Consider the following 17,929-nt stretch of genomic DNA (forward strand, 5'->3'; position numbering starts at 1 on the left):
CTGCAAATGTGGAGAATTGGCTGCAACCACTACTACTGGTAATGGTCCTCTAATATGGGACTCTACATTACCTCTACAGGGTTCTGATCAGGTGTTAATAGTCCAAACAAGATGCTCCAGTACTTTAGATGTAGATCAGAAACCACTCTCCCTTCCGACACCAGATTGGCTGAGACTAAGCCAAATCTAAACACAGAGTCCTTTGGAACTGAACAAAATTCACCAGCAGTATTTTTGGCCCTTGGGGTGAGTTGAGCCTTGCACCAGCAGTGTTTTTGGCCCTTGGGGTGAGTTGAGCCTTGCACCAGCAGTGTTTTTGACTCCTGAGGTGAGTTGAGTCTTGTACCAGCACGTGTCCCGTAACATCAGGCGGGCCCTAAGTTCTGCGCTTTGCACAAGTTCCAATTGACCACCGACGCGTGGACAAGTGCATGCGGCCAGGGACGCTACATCTCAATCACAGCACACTGGCTGAATGTAGTTGAGGCTGGGACCGGGTCGCAAACTGTGGTAGCCTGCCTTGTCTCCCCGCCCAATATTTCTGGCAGGAGTGCTGAAACACCACCCTCCCCCTCCTCCTCCTCCTTCTCCTTCTCCTTCTCCGACGCCGTTAAATCGACTCCAGCTATTAGCTGGAAACGCTGCAACACTGGCGTGGGGAGACATCATCAGGCCTTGCTGAAGCTCATCAGCTTGGGGGACAGACAGCACATTGCCACCGAGGTGAGGGATGCCATCCTGGATGAGACTGCAATGTGGTTTTCACCGCTGCACCTGGGTCCAGGCCAGAACCTGGTAGCGGCTCTGGAGCTCGCCCGCTTCCAACACGGTCCATGCCTGGCCCACGTTTTCAACTTATTGATGCAACGGTCTTTAAAAACGTACCACAATGCTCTCGAGCTACTGGTGAAAGTGTAGCGCAAGTCTACAGTAGCTGCTGCTAGCCTCAATACACTCCAGCAACACCTACATCTGCCTGAAGCACTGGCTGTTGTGCGAGGTCACCACACGCTGAAACCCTATATAACATATGTTGAGCAGAGTGTGTGAGCAGCAGAGACCTTTGATGGAGTTCCATCTCCAAAACCCAAGGGTGCATCAAAGTCAGCTCCCACAGTTTCTGCACCATGAGTGCCCATGGATGGCAGACTTATGTGAAATCCTATCCCATCCTTTCCACTGGACACTTTACAAACTGACTAGAACCTCTATGAAAGTGGATAAATAATTGGAAACCTTCTTTCCTCTACATTAATATGGAAAGAAACCTAACTTTAAACCTAAAGAAACATTAGCATGCACTCATCACAATTCCTGATTTGACAGCTGCGTTAAGCAGGGTGCAGGGTACAACGCAGACCAGGCCCGAGCACAAGGAACAGGTGTTACAATGGCTAGTGGATAATGCTTCCAGCTGCTTTTCCACCAGCCAGTCAGCCACTACCTGCAGTTGTGTTCATACCCAAGAGTCTGCCCCTCCTTCCTCCCAACATGCCCAATCTTCCCAACAGACTCATCCCACCCTTGCGCTTTCCAAGAATCTCTTTTCAGGTCCCTTTACTGTCTCTCCCTCTGTTGAACCACTTCCCGAATCCCAGGAGCTATCAGACGACTTTGTGTGTCCTGATGCCCAAATACTGGAGCATCCGCCATTTCCTGCCAACTTTGTGGTTGTGGACCCGCAACCAGCATTTATGGGCCTCAGTGATGATGACGAGACACAGTTGCCATCAGGGCAAGCTGTGGTTATGTGTGGTTTGCAGTAAGAAGAGAGTGAGCAATTGGAAGAGGAGTTGGTGGATGACGAGGACACCGACCCAACATGGATGGTGGGGATGTCTAGCGGAGAAAGCAGTGTAGATGTGCAGGCAAGCACAACAGCAAAAAAGGTGGCTAGAGGCAGAGGCATGTCCAGAGGCACAGGACAGCTGCTTCACAAAAGCCAGGCCTGAGGCAGCAAGGCCCAAGATGTTCCCTCTTCTAGCCACCCGAGAGAAACTCCCCCATCGAGGCCACGTTCCTCTATGTTGTGGAGATTTTTCAATGTATATGCGGAGGACAAATTTAGTGCGGTTTGCACACTTTGCAAGTCTAAACTGAGTAGGGGCTCTGAAAAGAGCAACCTTACTACCTCTGGCATGCACCGTCATTTAGAAGGCAAGCCCTGGGCTCAGTGGGAGAGATAAACACAGGACAATCATCGGCTGGCGTTGCCAAAACGGACTCTTCCACAGTTTCCAGTGCTGGAGATGCAGTCCAGACCACCAGCCTGGACACCTCAATATCTGCCTCTGACACGCAAACACCTACAGTTTCCCTATAGATATAATTGAAACAGAAAGTCCTCTATGAACTTTTTGTGCAAAGCGATGTGGGAAGAACCGTTGCCACTGCAGCTTTCCCCGCAGAAGTGCTACGGGGCGCTCCGTGGGGCCTTAGCATAAATGTTGTAATCTATTCAAATATAGAGTTGTAACAAAAAAAACCTCACATACCAAGACCTATAGCATTTCAGACTTTTTAAAGATTGCTGAGTATTTTATTCCTTTCACTGTGAGGGGTGAGATTCAGGGTGAAATTTGGCAGCAACCTGCAACGAAATCTACATGATTTCCTTACGGATTTTGCTGCATATCTTCTGTAAATTTGTGACAATTTGTTCCTGTGTGCAGATAGCCTTGAAGAAATGTCCACCCTTGTACACTAGTAGTATGTGTTTAACTATATAGGTCTAACAGTATGTTCTGATTCATTTTTGAATAACGTTTTATAGTTGTTGTCCCCTCTGAGGGTCTTCAAAGGCCTCTAGCTGGAGCTTAGGAACTTACTGCATACTGTTTACATACATGGTAAGAGCCTGGATTTATATAATAAGTTCATTCACTTTAGAGATTTTTTTTTTTCAAGACATATGCTACTCTTGTTGGATAAAAATGTTAATGTGTTTTCTTTTATTTTGTTTTATAGTCTGACATTAAATGTGTTAGTCTTTCAGGATCGGCCAATTCACATTTTATAAGCATGCTGTCAGCCATGATCCTGAAAAAAGCCCAAGTCCTCAAAGTGCGCCATTACTCGATTCCCCTCCCACCTTCCCTGGCGCCTTTTTTGCTCCAATAACAGCGCAGGGTAGGTGGGACAGGAACTACGACACCGGTGACGTTGAAAAAAGTAGGCAAAACCCATTGGCTGCCGAAAACATGTGACCTCTAATTTAAAAGAACAGCGACGCCCAGCTTCGCGTCATTCTGAGCTTGCAATTCACCGGGGACGGAGGTTTCCGTCCAGTTAGCTAGGGCTTAGATTCTGGGTAGGCAGGGACAGGCTAGGATAGGAAGGAGAAGACAACCAACAGCTCTTATAAGAGCTAAATTCCAGGGAGAAGCTTGTCAGTGTAACGTGGCACTGACGGGCTCAATCGCCGCAACCCAGCTTTCCCAGGATCCTGAATGGAATACACTGTCAGTGTATTCCCGTATACCCGATATATACCCCTGATACCCGTTCCAACGGTGTGCCCCCCCACCTTCACCCCAGAAATACCCTGCAAGTCCCCTAGCAATAGAATTGGGGCTATATACACCCACTATTTTTGCTACTGCCATATAGTGCCATTGTCTCACTGGGAATTCAAAGAATATATTGGGCTTACATATAACTTCAATTCCAGGGAGAAGCTTGTCAGTGTAACGTGGCACTGACGGGCTCAATCGCCGCAACACAGCTTTCCCAGGATCCTGAATGGAATACACTGACAGTGTATTCCCGTATACCCGATATATACCCCCGATACCCGTTCCAACGGTGTGCCCCCCCACCTTCACCCCAGAAATACACTGCAAGTCCCCTAGCAATAGAATTGGGGCTATATACACCCACTATTTTTGCTACTGCCATATAGTGCCATTGTCTGACTGGGAATTCAAAGAATATATTGGGGTTACGTGCACCCACAATTTTTGCTACTGGTATATAGTGCCATTGTCTGACTGGGAATTCAAAGAATATATTGGGGTTATAAATACCCTCATTTCTTGCTACTGGTATATAGTGCCATTGTCTGACTGGGAATTCAAAGAATATATTGGGGTTACAAATACCCTCATTTCTTGCTACTGCCATATAGTGCCAGTTTCTGACTGGTAATTCAAAGAATATATTGGGGTTATAAATACCCTCATTTCTTGCTACTGGTATATAGTGCCATTGTCTGACTGGGAATTCAAAGAATATATTGGGGTTATAAATACCCTCATTTCTTGCTACTGGTATATAGTGCCATTGTCTGACTGAGAATTCAAAGAATATATTGGGGTTACAAATACCCTCATTTCTTGCTACTGCCATATAGTGCCAGTTTCTGACTGGTAATTCAAAGAATATATTGGGGTTACGTGCACCCACAATTTTTGCTACTGGTATATAGTGCCATTGTCTGACTGGGAATTCAAAGAATATATTGGGGTTACAAATACCCTCATTTCTTGCTACTGGTATATAGTGCCATTGTCTGACTGGGAATTCAAAGAATATATTGGGGTTACAAATACCCTCATTTCTTGCTACTGGTATATAGTGCCATTGTCTGACTGGGAATTCAAAGAATATATTGAGGTTACAAATACCCTCATTTCTTGCTACTGGTATATAGTGCCATTGTCTGACTGGGAATTCAAAGAATATATTGGGGTTACAAATACCCTCATTTCTTGCTACTGGTATATAGTGCCATTGTCTGACTGGGAATTCAAAGAATATATTGGGGTTACAAATACCCTCATTTCTTGCTACTGGTATATAGTGCCATTGTCTGACTGGGAATTCAAAGAATATATTGGGGTTACAAATACCCTCATTTCTTGCTACTGCCATATAGTGCCAGTTTCTGACTGGTAATTCAAAGAATATATTGGGGTTATAAATACCCTCATTTCTTGCTACTGGTATATAGTGCCATTGTCTGACTGGGAATTCAAAGAATATATTGGGGTTACAAATACCCTCATTTCTTGCTACTGGTATATAGTGCCATTGTCTGACTGGGAATTCAAAGAATATATTGGGGTTACAAATACCCTCATTTCTTGCTACTGCCATATAGTGCCAGTTTCTGACTGGTAATTCAAAGAATATATTGGGGTTATAAATACCCTCATTTCTTGCTACTGGTATATAGTGCCATTGTCTAACTGGGAATTCAAAGAATATATTGGGGTTATAAATACCCTCATTTCTTGCTACTGGTATATAGTGCCATTGTCTGACTGGGAATTCAAAGAATATATTGGGGTTACAAATACCCTCATTTCTTGCTACTGCCATATAGTGCCAGTTTCTGACTGGTAATTCAAAGAATATATTGGGGTTACGTGCACCCACAATTTTTGCTACTGGTATATAGTGCTATTGTCTGACTGGGAATTCAAAGAATATATTGGGGTTACAAATACCCTCATTTCTTGCTACTGGTATATAGTGCCATTGTCTGACTGGGAATTCAAAGAATATATTGGGGTTACAAATACCCTCATTTCTTGCTACTGGTATATAGTGCCATTGTCTGACTGGGAATTCAAAGAATATATTGGGGTTACAAATACCCTCATTTCTTGCTACTGCCATATAGTGCCAGTTTCTGACTGGTAATTCAAAGAATATATTGGGGTTACGTGCACCCACAATTTTTGCTACTGGTATATAGTGCCATTGTCTGACTGGGAATTCAAAGAATATATTGGGGTTATAAATACCCTCATTTCTTGCTACTGCCATATAGTGCCAGTTTCTGACTGGTAATTCAAAGAATATATTGGGGTTATAAATACCCTCATTTCTTGCTACTGGTATATAGTGCCATTGTCTGACTGGTAATTCAAAGAATATATTGGGGTTACGTGCACCCGCAATTTTTGCTACTGGTATATAGTGCCATTGTCTGACTGGGAATTCAAAGAATATATTGGGGTTATAAATACCCTCATTTCTTGCTACTGCCATATAGTGCCAGTTTCTGACTGGTAATTCAAAGAATATATTGGGGTTATAAATACCCTCATTTCTTGCTACTGGTATATAGTGCCATTGTCTGACTGGGAATTCAAAGAATATATTGGGGTTACGTGCACCCACAATTTTTGCTACTGGTATATAGTGCCAATTTCTAACTGGGAATTCAAAATGCGCAAGGCTCCCGGAAAGGGACGTGGACGAGGCCGTGGGCGAGGTCGGGGGAATGGTTCTGGGGAGCAAGGTAGCAGTGAAGCCACAGGGCGTCCCGTGCCTACTCCTGTGGGGCAGCAAGCATTGCGCCACTCCACAGTGCCAGGGTTGCTTGCCACATTAACTAAACTGCAGGGTACAAACCTTAGTAGGCCCGAGAACCAGGAACAGGTCTTGCAATGGCTGTCAGAGAACGCTTACAGCACATTGTCCAGCAGCCAGTCAGACTCTGCCTCCTCTCCTCCTATTACCCAACAGTCTTGTCCTCCTTCCTCCCAAAATTCCCAAGCTTCACAGAACAATAACCCCAACTGTCCCTGCTCCCCAGAGCTGTTCTCCGCTCCTTTCATTGGCCCTCAACCTGCCTCTCCACGTCACGATTCCACGAACCTAACAGAGGAGCATCTGTGTCCAGATGCTCAAACACTAGAGTCTCCTCCATCTCCGTTCGATTTGGTGGTGGATGACCAGCAACCCACCCTCATCGACGATGATGTGACGCAGTTGCCGTCAGGGCATCCAGTTGACCGGCGCATTGTGCGGGAGGAGGAGATGAGACAGGAGTTGGAAGAGGAAGTGGTGGATGATGAGGACACTGACCCGACCTGGACAGGGGGGATGTCAAGCGGGGAAAGTAGTGTGGATGTTGAGGCAGGTGCAGCACCAAAAAGGGTAGCTAGAGGCAGAGGCAGAGGTCAGCAGCTTAGGCGAAGCCAGGCCACACCCGGAATCTCCCAAGATGTTCCAGTTCGTACCCAGCCCCGAAAAACTCCCACCTCGAGGGCACGTTTCTCGAAGGTGTGGAGTTTTTTCAAGGAATGCGCCGAGGACAGATATAGTGTTGTCTGCACAATTTGCCTCTCGAAATTGATAAGGGGCTCTGAGAAGAGCAACCTGTCCACCACTTCAATGCGCCGTCATTTGGAATCCAAGCACTGGAATCAGTGGCAGGCAGCAACGGCAGGACAAAGGCCGCCTGCCGTTCACGCCACTGCCACTGCCTCTGCCACTGCCTCTGCCTCTGCCACTGCCACTGCTGACTGTGCTGGCGATACACTCCAGAGGACGAGCCAGGACACCACTTCATCTGCCTCCGCCACTTTGTTGACTTCTCCCTCATCCTCCCCTGTTCCTGTCTTATCTCCTTCTCCTGCACCATCAAAGGCACCATCAGGCGCTTCTTTACAACAACCTACCATCTCTCAGACATTGGAGCGGCGGCAGAAATACACTGCTAACCACCCACACGCGCAAGCCTTGAACGCCAACATCGCTAAACTGCTGGCCCAGGAGATGTTGGCGTTCCGGCTTGTTGAAACTCCCGCCTTCCTGGACCTGATGGCAACTGCGGCACCTCGCTATGCCGTCCCTAGCCGTCACTACTTCTCCCGGTGTGCCGTCCCCGCCTTGCACCAGCACGTGTCACTCAACATCAGGCGGGCCCTTAGTTCCGCGCTTTGCACAAAGGTCCACTTGACCACCGACGCGTGGACAAGTGCATGCGGACAGGGACGCTACATTTCACTGACGGCACACTGGGTGAATGTAGTTGAGGCTGGGACTGCTTCCCAAACTGGCCCGGTGTACCTCGTCTCCCCGCCTAACATTCCTGGCAGGGACACGAGAAGAACACCCCTCTCCTCCTCCTCCTCTACCGCCTCCTCCTCCGCCACCGCCTCCTCCTCCGCCACCGCCTCCTCCTCCGCTGTTAGATTGACCCCAGCTACGAGTTGGAAACGTTGCAGCACTGGCTTTGGTAGACGTCAGCAGGCTGTGCTGAAGCTGATCAGCTTGGGGGACAGACAGCACACTGCCTCTGAGGTGAGGGATGCCCTCCTCGATGAGACGGCAATATGGTTTGAGCCGCTGCACCTGGGCCCAGGCATGGTCGTTTGTGATAACGGCCGGAACCTGGTAGCAGCTCTGGAGCTTGCCGGACTCCAACATGTTCCATGCCTGGCCCACGTCTTCAACCTAGTGGTGCAACGTTTCCTAAAGAGCTACCCCAATGTTCCAGAGCTACTGGTGAAAGTGCGGTGCATGTGCGCCCACTTTCGCAAGTCGACAGTAGCCGCTGCTAGCTTAAAATCTCTCCAGCAACGCCTGCATGTGCCACAACACCGGCTTTTGTGCGACGTCCCCACACGCTGGAACTCAACGTTTCAGATGTTGAATAGAGTGGTTGAGCAGCAGAGACCTTTGATGGAATACCAGCTACAAAACCCTAGGGTGCCACAAAGTCAGCTGCCTCAGTTTCACATCCATGAGTGGCCATGGATGAGAGACCTTTGTGACATCCTACGGGTCTTTGAGGAGTCCACAAGGAGGGTGAGCTCTGAGGATGCGATGGTGAGCCTTACAATCCCGCTCTTGTGTGTTCTGAGAGAATCCCTGATTGACATCAGGGATAACTCAGATCACACAGAGGAGTTAGGGATAGCATCCGATCCGTCACAGCTGGAGAGTAGGTCCACACATCTGTCCGCGTCACTGCGTTTAATGGAGGAGGAGGAGGAGGAGGAGGAGGAAGAAGAGTTGTCCGATGATGTGATGGTGATACAGGAGGCTTCCGGGCAACTTCGAATCGTCCCATTGTTGCAGCGTGGATGGGTAGACATGGAGGATGAGGAGGAAATGGAGATTGAACTTTCCGGTGGGGCCAGAGGAGTCATGCCAACTAACACTGTGGCAGACATGGCTGAGTTCATGTTGGGGTGCTTTACAACCGACAAGCGTATTGTCAAAATCATGGAGGACAACCAGTACTGGATCTTTGCTATCCTTGACCCCCGGTATAAAAACAACATCTCGTCTTTTATTCCGGTAGAGGGGAGGGCCAATCGCATCAATGCTTGCCACAGGCAATTGGTGCAGAATATGATGGAGATGTTTCCAGCATGTGACGTTGGCGGCAGGGAGGGCAGTTCTTCCAGTAGGCAACCAAGTTCTCACCGGTCCACACAAACGAGGGGCACACTGTCTAAGGTCTGGGACACCTTGATGGCACCCCCTCGCCAAAGTGCCGCCACGGAGGGTCCTAGTGTCACCAGGCGTGAGAAGTATAGGCGCATGTTGCGGGAATACCTTTACGACCACAGCCCTGTCCTCTCCGACCCCTCTGCGCCCTACACGTATTGGGTGTCGAAGTTGGACCTGTGGCTTGAACTTGCCCTATATGCCTTGGAGGTGCTGTCCTGTCCTGCCGCCAGCGTCCTATCTGAGAGGGTGTTCAGTGCAGCCGGTGGCATCATCACTGACAAGCGCACCCGTCTGTCAGCTGAGAGTGCCGACCGGCTCACTTTGATAAAAATGAACCACCACTGGATAGAGCCTTCATTTTTGTGCCCACCTGTGTAAAGCACCCCAACATGAAACTCCATGTCTGTACTCAACCTCTCCAATTCCTCCGCATCCTCATACTCATCCACCATAAGCGTTGCACAATTCTGCTAATACTAGGCTCCCTCCACCCTGATTTCCCCCAACTCTGCTGGTTAGAGGCTCCCTCCACCCTGATTTCCACCAACTCTGCTGGTTAGAGGCTCCCTCCACCCTGCTTTCCCACAACTCTGCTGGTTAGAGGCTCCCTCCACCCTGCTTTCCCACAACTCTGCTGGTTAGAGGCTCCCTCCACCCTGCTTTCCCACAACTCTGCTGGTTAGAGGCTCCCTCCACCCTGATTTCCACCAACTCTGCTGGTTAGAGGCTCCCTCCACCCTGCTTTCCCACAACTCTGCTGGTTAGAGGCTCCCTCCACCCTGATTTCCACCAACTCTGCTGGTTAGAGGCTCCCTCCACCATGAATTGGTCCAAACTGGGCTGTTTAGCGGCTCCCTCCACCATGAATTGGTCCAAACTGGGGGTTTTAGAGGCTCCCTCCACCATGAATTGGTCCAAACTTGGCTGTTTAGAGGCTCCCTCCACCATGAATTGGTCCAAACTGGGGTTTTTAGAGGCTCCCTCCACCATGAATTGGTCCAAACTGGGCTGGTTAGAGGCTCCCTCCACCATGAATTTGCCCAAACTGGGCTGTTTAGAGGCTCCCTCCACCATGAATTTGCCCAAACTGGCCTGTTTAGAGGCTCCCTCCACCATGAATTGGTCCAAACTGGGGTTTTTAGAGGCTCTCTCCACCATGAATTGGTCCAAACTGGGCTGTTTAGAGGCTCCCTCCATCATGAATTGGTCCAAACTGGGGTTTTTAGAGTCTCCCTCCACCATGAATTGGTCCAAACTGGGGTTTTTAGAGGCTCCCTCCACCATGAATTGGTCCAAACTGGGGTTTTTAGAGGCTCCCTCCACCATGAATTTGCCCAAACGGGGCTGTTTAGAGGCTCCCTCCACCATGAATTGGTCCAAACTGGGGTTTTTAGAGGCTCCCTCCACCATGAATTGGTCCAAACTGGGGGTTTTTAGAGGCTTCCTCCACCATGAATTTGCCCAAACTGGGCTGTTTAGAGGCTCCCTCCACCATGAATTGGTCCAAACTGGGGTTTTTAGAGGCTCCCTCCACCATGAATTTGCCCAAACTGAGCTGTTTAGAGGCTCCTTCCACCATGAATTGGTCCAAACTGGGGTTTTTAGAGGCTCCCTCCACCATGAATTGGTCCAAACTGGGGTTTTTTAGAGGCTCCCTCCACCATGAATTTGCCCAAACTGGGCTGTTTAGAGGCTCCCTCCATCATGAATTGGTCCAAACTGGGGTTTTTAGAGGCTCCCTCCACCATGAATTGGTCCAAACTGGGGTTTTTAGAGGCTCCCTCCACCATGAATTGGTCCAAACTGGGGTTTTTAGAGGCTCCCTCCACCATGAATTTGCCCAAACGGGGCTGTTTAGAGGCTCCCTCCACCATGAATTGGTCCAAACTGGGGTTTTTAGAGGCTCCCTCCACCATGAATTGGTCCAAACTGGGGGTTTTTAGAGGCTTCCTCCACCATGAATTTGCCCAAACTGGGCTGTTTAGAGGCTCCCTCCACCATGAATTGGTCCAAACTGGGGTTTTTAGAGGCTCCCTCCACCATGAATTTGCCCAAACTGGGCTAGTTAGAGGCTCCCTCCACCATGAATTGGTCCAAACTGGGGTTTTTAGAGGCTCCCTCCACCATGAATTGGTCCAAACTGGGGGTTTTTAGAGGCTCCCTCCACCATGAATTTGCCCAAACTGGGCTGTTTAGAGGCTTTCTCCATCATGAATTGGTCCAAACTGGGGTTTTTAGAGGCTCCCTCCACCATGAATTGGTCCAAACTGGGGTTTTTAGAGGCTCCCTCCACCATGAATTGGTCCAAACTGGGGTTTTTAGAGGCTCCCTCCACCATGAATTTGCCCAAACTGGGCTGTTTAGAGGCTCCCTCCACCATGAATTTGCCCAAACTGGGCTGTTTAGAGGCTCCCTCCACCATGAATTTGTCCAAACTGGGGTTTTTAGAGGCTCCCTCCACCATGAATTGGTCCAAACTGGGGGTTTTTAGAGGCTCCCTCCACCATGAATTTGCCCAAACTGGGCTGTTTAGAGGCTCCCTCCACCATGAATTGGTCCAAACTGGGGTTTTTAGAGGCTCCCTCCACCATGAATTGGTCCAAACTGGGGTTTTTAGAGGCTCCCTCCACCATGAATTTGCCCAAACTGGGCTGTTTAGAGGCTCCCTCCATCATGAATTGGTCCAAACTGGGGTTTTTAGAGGCTCCCTCCACCATGAATTGGTCCAAACTGGGGTTTTTAGAGGCTCCCTCCACCATGAATTGGTCCAAACTGGGGTTTTTAGAGGCTCCCTCCACCATGAATTTGCCCAAACTGGGCTGTTTAGAGGCTCCCTCCACCATGAATTTGCCCAAACTGGGCTGTTTATAGGCTCCCTCCACCATGAATTGGTCCAAACTGGGGTTTTTCGAGGCTCCCTCCACCATGAATTGGTCCAAACTGGGGTTTTTAGAGGCTCCCTCCAGCATGAATTTGCCCAAACTGGGCTTTTTAGAGGCTCCCTCCACCATGAATTGGTCCAAACTGGGGTTTTTAGAGGCTCCCTCCACCATGAATTGGTCCAAACTGGGGTTTTTAGAGGCTCCCTCCACCATGAATTGGTCCAAACTGGGGTTTTTAGAGGCTCCCTCCACCATGAATTGGTCCAAACTGGGGTTTTTAGAGGCTCCCTCCACCATGAATTTGCCCAAACTGGGCTAGTTAGAGGCTCCCTCCACCATGAATTGGTCCAAACTGGGGTTTTTAGAGGCTCCCTCCACCATGAATTGGTCCAAACTGGGGTTTTTAGAGGCTCCCTCCACCATGAATTTGCCCAAACTGGGCTGTTTAGAGGCTCCTTCCACCATGAATTTGCCCAAACTGGGCTGTTTAGAGGCTCCCTCCACCATGAATTGGTCCAAACTGGGGTTTTTAGAGGCTCCCTCCACCATGAATTTGCCCAAACTGGGCTAGTTAGAGGCTCCCTCCACCATGAATTGGTCCAAACTGGGGTTTTTAGAGGCTCCCTCCACCATGAATTTGCCCAAACTGGGCTGTTTAGAGGCTCCCTCCACCATGAATTGGTCCAAACTGGGGTTTTTAGAGGCTCCCTCCACCATGAATTTGCCCAAACTGGGCTAGTTAGAGGCTCCCTCCACCATGAATTGGTCCAAACTGGGGTTTTTAGAGGCTCCCTCCACCATGAATTTGCCCAAACTGAGCTGTTTAGAGGCTCCCTCCACCATGAATTGGTCCAAACTGGGGTTTTTAGAGGCTCCCTCCACCATGAATTGGTCCAAACTGGGGGTTTTTAGAGGCTCCCTCCACCATGAATTTGCCCAAACTGGGCTGTTTAGAGGCTCCCTCCATCATGAATTGGTCCAAACTGGGGTTTTTAGAGGCTCCCTCCACCATGAATTGGTCCAAACTGGGGTTTTTAGAGGCTCCCTCCACCATGAATTGGTCCAAACTGGGGTTTTTAGAGGCTCCCTCCACCATGAATTGGTCCAAACTGGGGTTTTTAGAGGCTCCCTCCACCATGAATTGGTCCAAACTGGGGGTTTTTAGAGGCTCCCTCCACCATGAATTTGCCCAAACTGGGCTGTTTAGAGGCTCCCTCCACCATGAATTTGCCCAAACTGGGCTGTTTAGAGGCTCCCTCCATCATGAATTGGTCCAAACTGGGGTTTTTAGAGGCTCCCTCCACCATGAATTGGTCCAAACTGGGGTTTTTAGAGGCTCCCTCCACCATGAATTGGTCCAAACTGGGGTTTTTAGAGGCTCCCTCCACCATGAATTTGCCCCAACTCTGCTGGTTAGAGGCTCAATCCACCCTGATTTTCAAAACAAATGTTGGTGCCAACCTCAACTTACTACAAGGGCCAAATTCACTGCTGGTGACAAGCTCTCCTCACTGCAAGTGCCAAATACACATGTTTCAAGGTGTTTTCCTACTGTCAGAGAGGTGGTATTGAGTGTGTAAAGTGTGTAGTTGTTAGGCTGTGATGTTGGGGTAATAGAGGGTCTTTGGTGTGTTAGATGCCCCCAGACATGCTTCCCCTGCTGTCCCAGTGTCATTCCAGAGGTGTTGGCATCATTTCCTGGGGTGTCATAGTGGACTTGGTGACCCTCCAGACACGGATTTGGGTTTCCCCCTTAACGAGTATCTGTTCCCCATAGACTATAATGGGGTTCGAAACCCGTTCGAACACACTAACATTGAGCGGCTGTTCGAATCGAATTTCGAACCTCGAACATTTTAGTGTTCGCTCATCTCTACTCAAAATATGTTACACCCATGGTAAGTTAATAGGATCCCACTGATCTGAATTAGATCCAAACGGTTTTTAAGATCAGTTACTCTTTCATTGCTTTTTGAGAATCCATCATGGATTAAACATGATGTTCTATTACATTTTATAGGACATAGGGGGCTTACTGAGATAATCCTGGCAAATATTGCAGTATTGTTTAAAACACATCTAGGAGGTGTTGTTAGGGAATTTCCCATTAAGCAATTCCCCAGTAGCTGTTGCTGGAATCTGGAAGGATGGGGAATGACAGAGACAGTGAGTCCTAATGCTTAACTCACCCCCAGTCCTTACTTATTTGCTTCAACTACCCTAAGTGGTGGAGGACAACTGGGTGACAGTCCCTTTCTATAATGCAAGTGAATACACAAAACGCAGACAAGACCACAAACAAACAGCAGAATAGTCAAAGGAAAAAGCCAAGGTCAGAACTAGATAATAAAACAAACCGTATAACGCTACCAGAGACTAATAGCAAGCATCCCAGAGAGGGTTGGGAAAATATATAAAGGATATCAAGAATCTTCCCCAAGCTTCATTGACAAGGGAGGATGTCATTCAAAGAGCAACTAACGTTAACTTTTTAGTAAACCAGAGAAACTCAGAAAACTGGCTGGACTGGTACACTGCAACAAACTCTCAGCTGTGCTAAAACAACAGGAGGCCTAGGAGCAAAGGATCATAAATGCTGTAGCATGCGGCCAGAGGATGACGCAGAATTCTGAATGGGCAAAGATGTTACAGGTGTCTTGTGTGAATTGTTTGTTTTTCTGGGTATTTTACTGGTCCTATGGAAGAATAACATTCAGTATTTTAGCCCAAGGAGGTGCTGGTTCGTGTTTACTTTTTTTATTTGCATAACTTCCAGATGGTATTAGTAACCGGTGTATTCAAGGGGTGAGCAGCCATTTTTTTTTGTACTTTCTATCAATTGCCATGGAGGATTTTCTGACTTACTATGTTCATCATATTAGTACTTGCAGAACATCACAGTGCAATACAAAGAACTTTAATGATAGATCTATTCATCTATTGTACAGAACTGTACATGTGTTCAGTCAATAACGCTTATAGAGCTTTGCCTTCAGAAATTGCTTTTTGTTTTTTTTTTTGTCCTACAGGGTACACAGCACATTGGAAGCAGGCATTTTGGGGACAAGAAGAAAAGAATAAACAGTCCTGATATGTGACATGGTTCTACTTATTAGATATTACTAATGATTTATGATAAAGAACTCATCTGCTATTTGGAACAAGTCGTGTTCTTCCAGAGTGACATCACACCACTAACCACAGTGTACTCTGTACTCGCTGTCCTATTTTATTTTGTTATATTGTAACATGAATGGATCATTTACAAGACTAAATTGGGTCACATTGCCTTTCAGAGCTGTGCAGAAATTTCCAGAGCTGGGAAACACCATGAGAGGGATTTAGTAATACCTGTGCACAGGTCAGGCTTGCTGTCAATGAATTTGGTAAGGGTTTAATGTTTACCAGTCAGGAATAAAAAAATGATTCACAAAGAAGCTCTAACCCCATATCAAAATACTCATCTGCTACTACCAAGACTACAGAGCTGATGCTGCTTATGGTTTAGCAAAATGGTAAACATCTGTCAGAAAATTGCTAGAGGAGCAATCCAAAGTAGCTGCTGGTGAAAGCTGGGGGAGGGGCATGACAAGACAGCGAGACCTTAGCTGAATTATCCCCACTATCCCTTCCTACTTGCCTGTCCTGTCCTAAGTGACAGGCCACAACTGGGTAGCAAAACCCTTCCTAGATATAGGTGATGAGACAGAACACAGACAAGACAAACAACAACAAACAGGAGGTCAGCTAGCCAAGGGCCCAGTAACAGGCGAGCAATGCAGTACGGAATCAAAATCCAAGAGAATAGTCAAAAGGTAACCCAGAGGTTACTCAGAATAAGAATACAAATAACAAAATAGCAAGAGTAATGCCAGCATGCACAAGGTAAAATCAAATACCAATGTGAATGTGAGAAAACAATAAATAGGAAGGAAGAACCTGTCCAAGAACTGATAGGAAGATAGACTGTCAATCACACAGGCAAGGCTAACATTAACTATTAGAGAGGTAGAGGGAAACCAAGGTGAAGGAGATGGGTGTGATGGAAAATCAATTACAGAGGTGAAGGAATCGGACAGTATTCAGACAACACAAGAAGAACCCAAAGCAAAGAATCAAAACTGAACTCACCTTCTGCGCCACAGTGTGCGAGCAGAAGGTGCAGACGTTCAAATGGGTGCGGATGTAACAACTTTCTTCTTCTATTGATAACTACCATCTAGCTCACTCTAATGTGAACAGGACATAATTCTATGGCCAAATAGGGGCTCGTGCTGTCAGAGTTGTCATGGTTGTCAGGTATCTTACCCCAGGACTGACCAGGTAGATTGCACAGTCAGACATTACAGACAGATACACATGAATTATACTTCTGTGTGTCCGGACAGAGCTCTGCAAAGTTCCGCCCATAGACCATTTATTTTATAGCATTCAAATACAAACACCAACTCATCATAATGACACAAATCTGGCATAACATATACTTATGGATATGATTTCATACGACTTCTGAGAAAAAGGGATGCAGAATGAGGGTATTTCCGAAACTGACCTCTTCCACAATTGTCTTTAACCACATGCTATACTCCCTCTTCCCAGGCCCATTATCACACATCCTTTAACTCTGTATAAAAGTGATAAATGTCTGAGCATAAAATATGTCTACTAGGTTATGGAACAACGACTTGTTTTGCTCATCTACTAAGAGTACAAAAGTTTATATAAAGGTAACATATCATCCAAAATGGAGTCACTACTGCTAGGCTAAGCCAAGCTAACTATAAGATTACTCTATCACTGCTAACCACTAAAATTGTGCTACCTTTTAGGAAACCCAAAGCATAAGCCACTCCTGTTTTCACAGCACCACAGAGATGACCTACTAACTCCAGTATGTCCAACATACAGATGGAAAGTACAAATATTCAGTTATAACCAATGCAAAGCAGCAGATACCATTGTACATATTGTAAAGCACAGCATGAATTAAAGAACCAGCAAAAACTCCTTAGAAGTGACACTTTTATGGGACAATGCATAAGATTATGGGATGCTCAATGTAAGCCCTACTTCTTAGGCTTGCATAGAAATACTGACTTTCGGTCAGAAGAGTAGATTCTGTAGGATTTGACGAATCAGAGTGCAGGTCACAAGGAATAACGTAACCAGAAGATCGTCAATGCTTCTGGTTATACAATAAACTGCACAACTCTGTACCTGATGGTTTTCACAAATGGAAAATGTTTCAGAGAGTTCTTCTTTACAATTAAAAATGGCAGAAGGTTACAAGGAAGATGAAAATACATCACATCCAGTCCACAAAACATTGTCCTAATAAGCCTTCCCTAAGAGATCTTTATTTATGCACGTTTTTTGAAGCAATAAAAAATATTTTAAGTGTTGTTTCAAGACCAAAAATAGGTTACGACCGAATTTTGAAGTAACACAAATTGCAAAACCATTTTTTAAATTACTTTTATTACTGTAATAAGTCAAAATAATAAAGATGACATTGTGGGATACATGTGGGATACATGAATGGGAATGACATATTGCACGAATGCCAGACAATGACTTAAGCAATGACACAAAAAGCGATATTATTAATACAAACCACAAACACTTTGCACACCCGTTTGTTATTACTGCACTCGCTTTTGACTTTGAAGACATAATCAAAGGAAAAGGAGATTTAGTGTGAGCCCCTGCACAGTGTGAGAAAATGAGCCATGCTTAAAGTGTCACGTTGGTCAGTGGTCAATAAAAAGCATGCTCTTTATACCAAAGGATAGATGTAGCTGTCCAACTTATTTATCACTACGTAACACCTGATCACAATAAATTTATAT

This window comes from Leptodactylus fuscus, chromosome 4, assembly GCF_031893055.1.
Source record: "Leptodactylus fuscus isolate aLepFus1 chromosome 4, aLepFus1.hap2, whole genome shotgun sequence".
Taxonomy (NCBI): Eukaryota; Metazoa; Chordata; class Amphibia; order Anura; family Leptodactylidae; genus Leptodactylus; species Leptodactylus fuscus.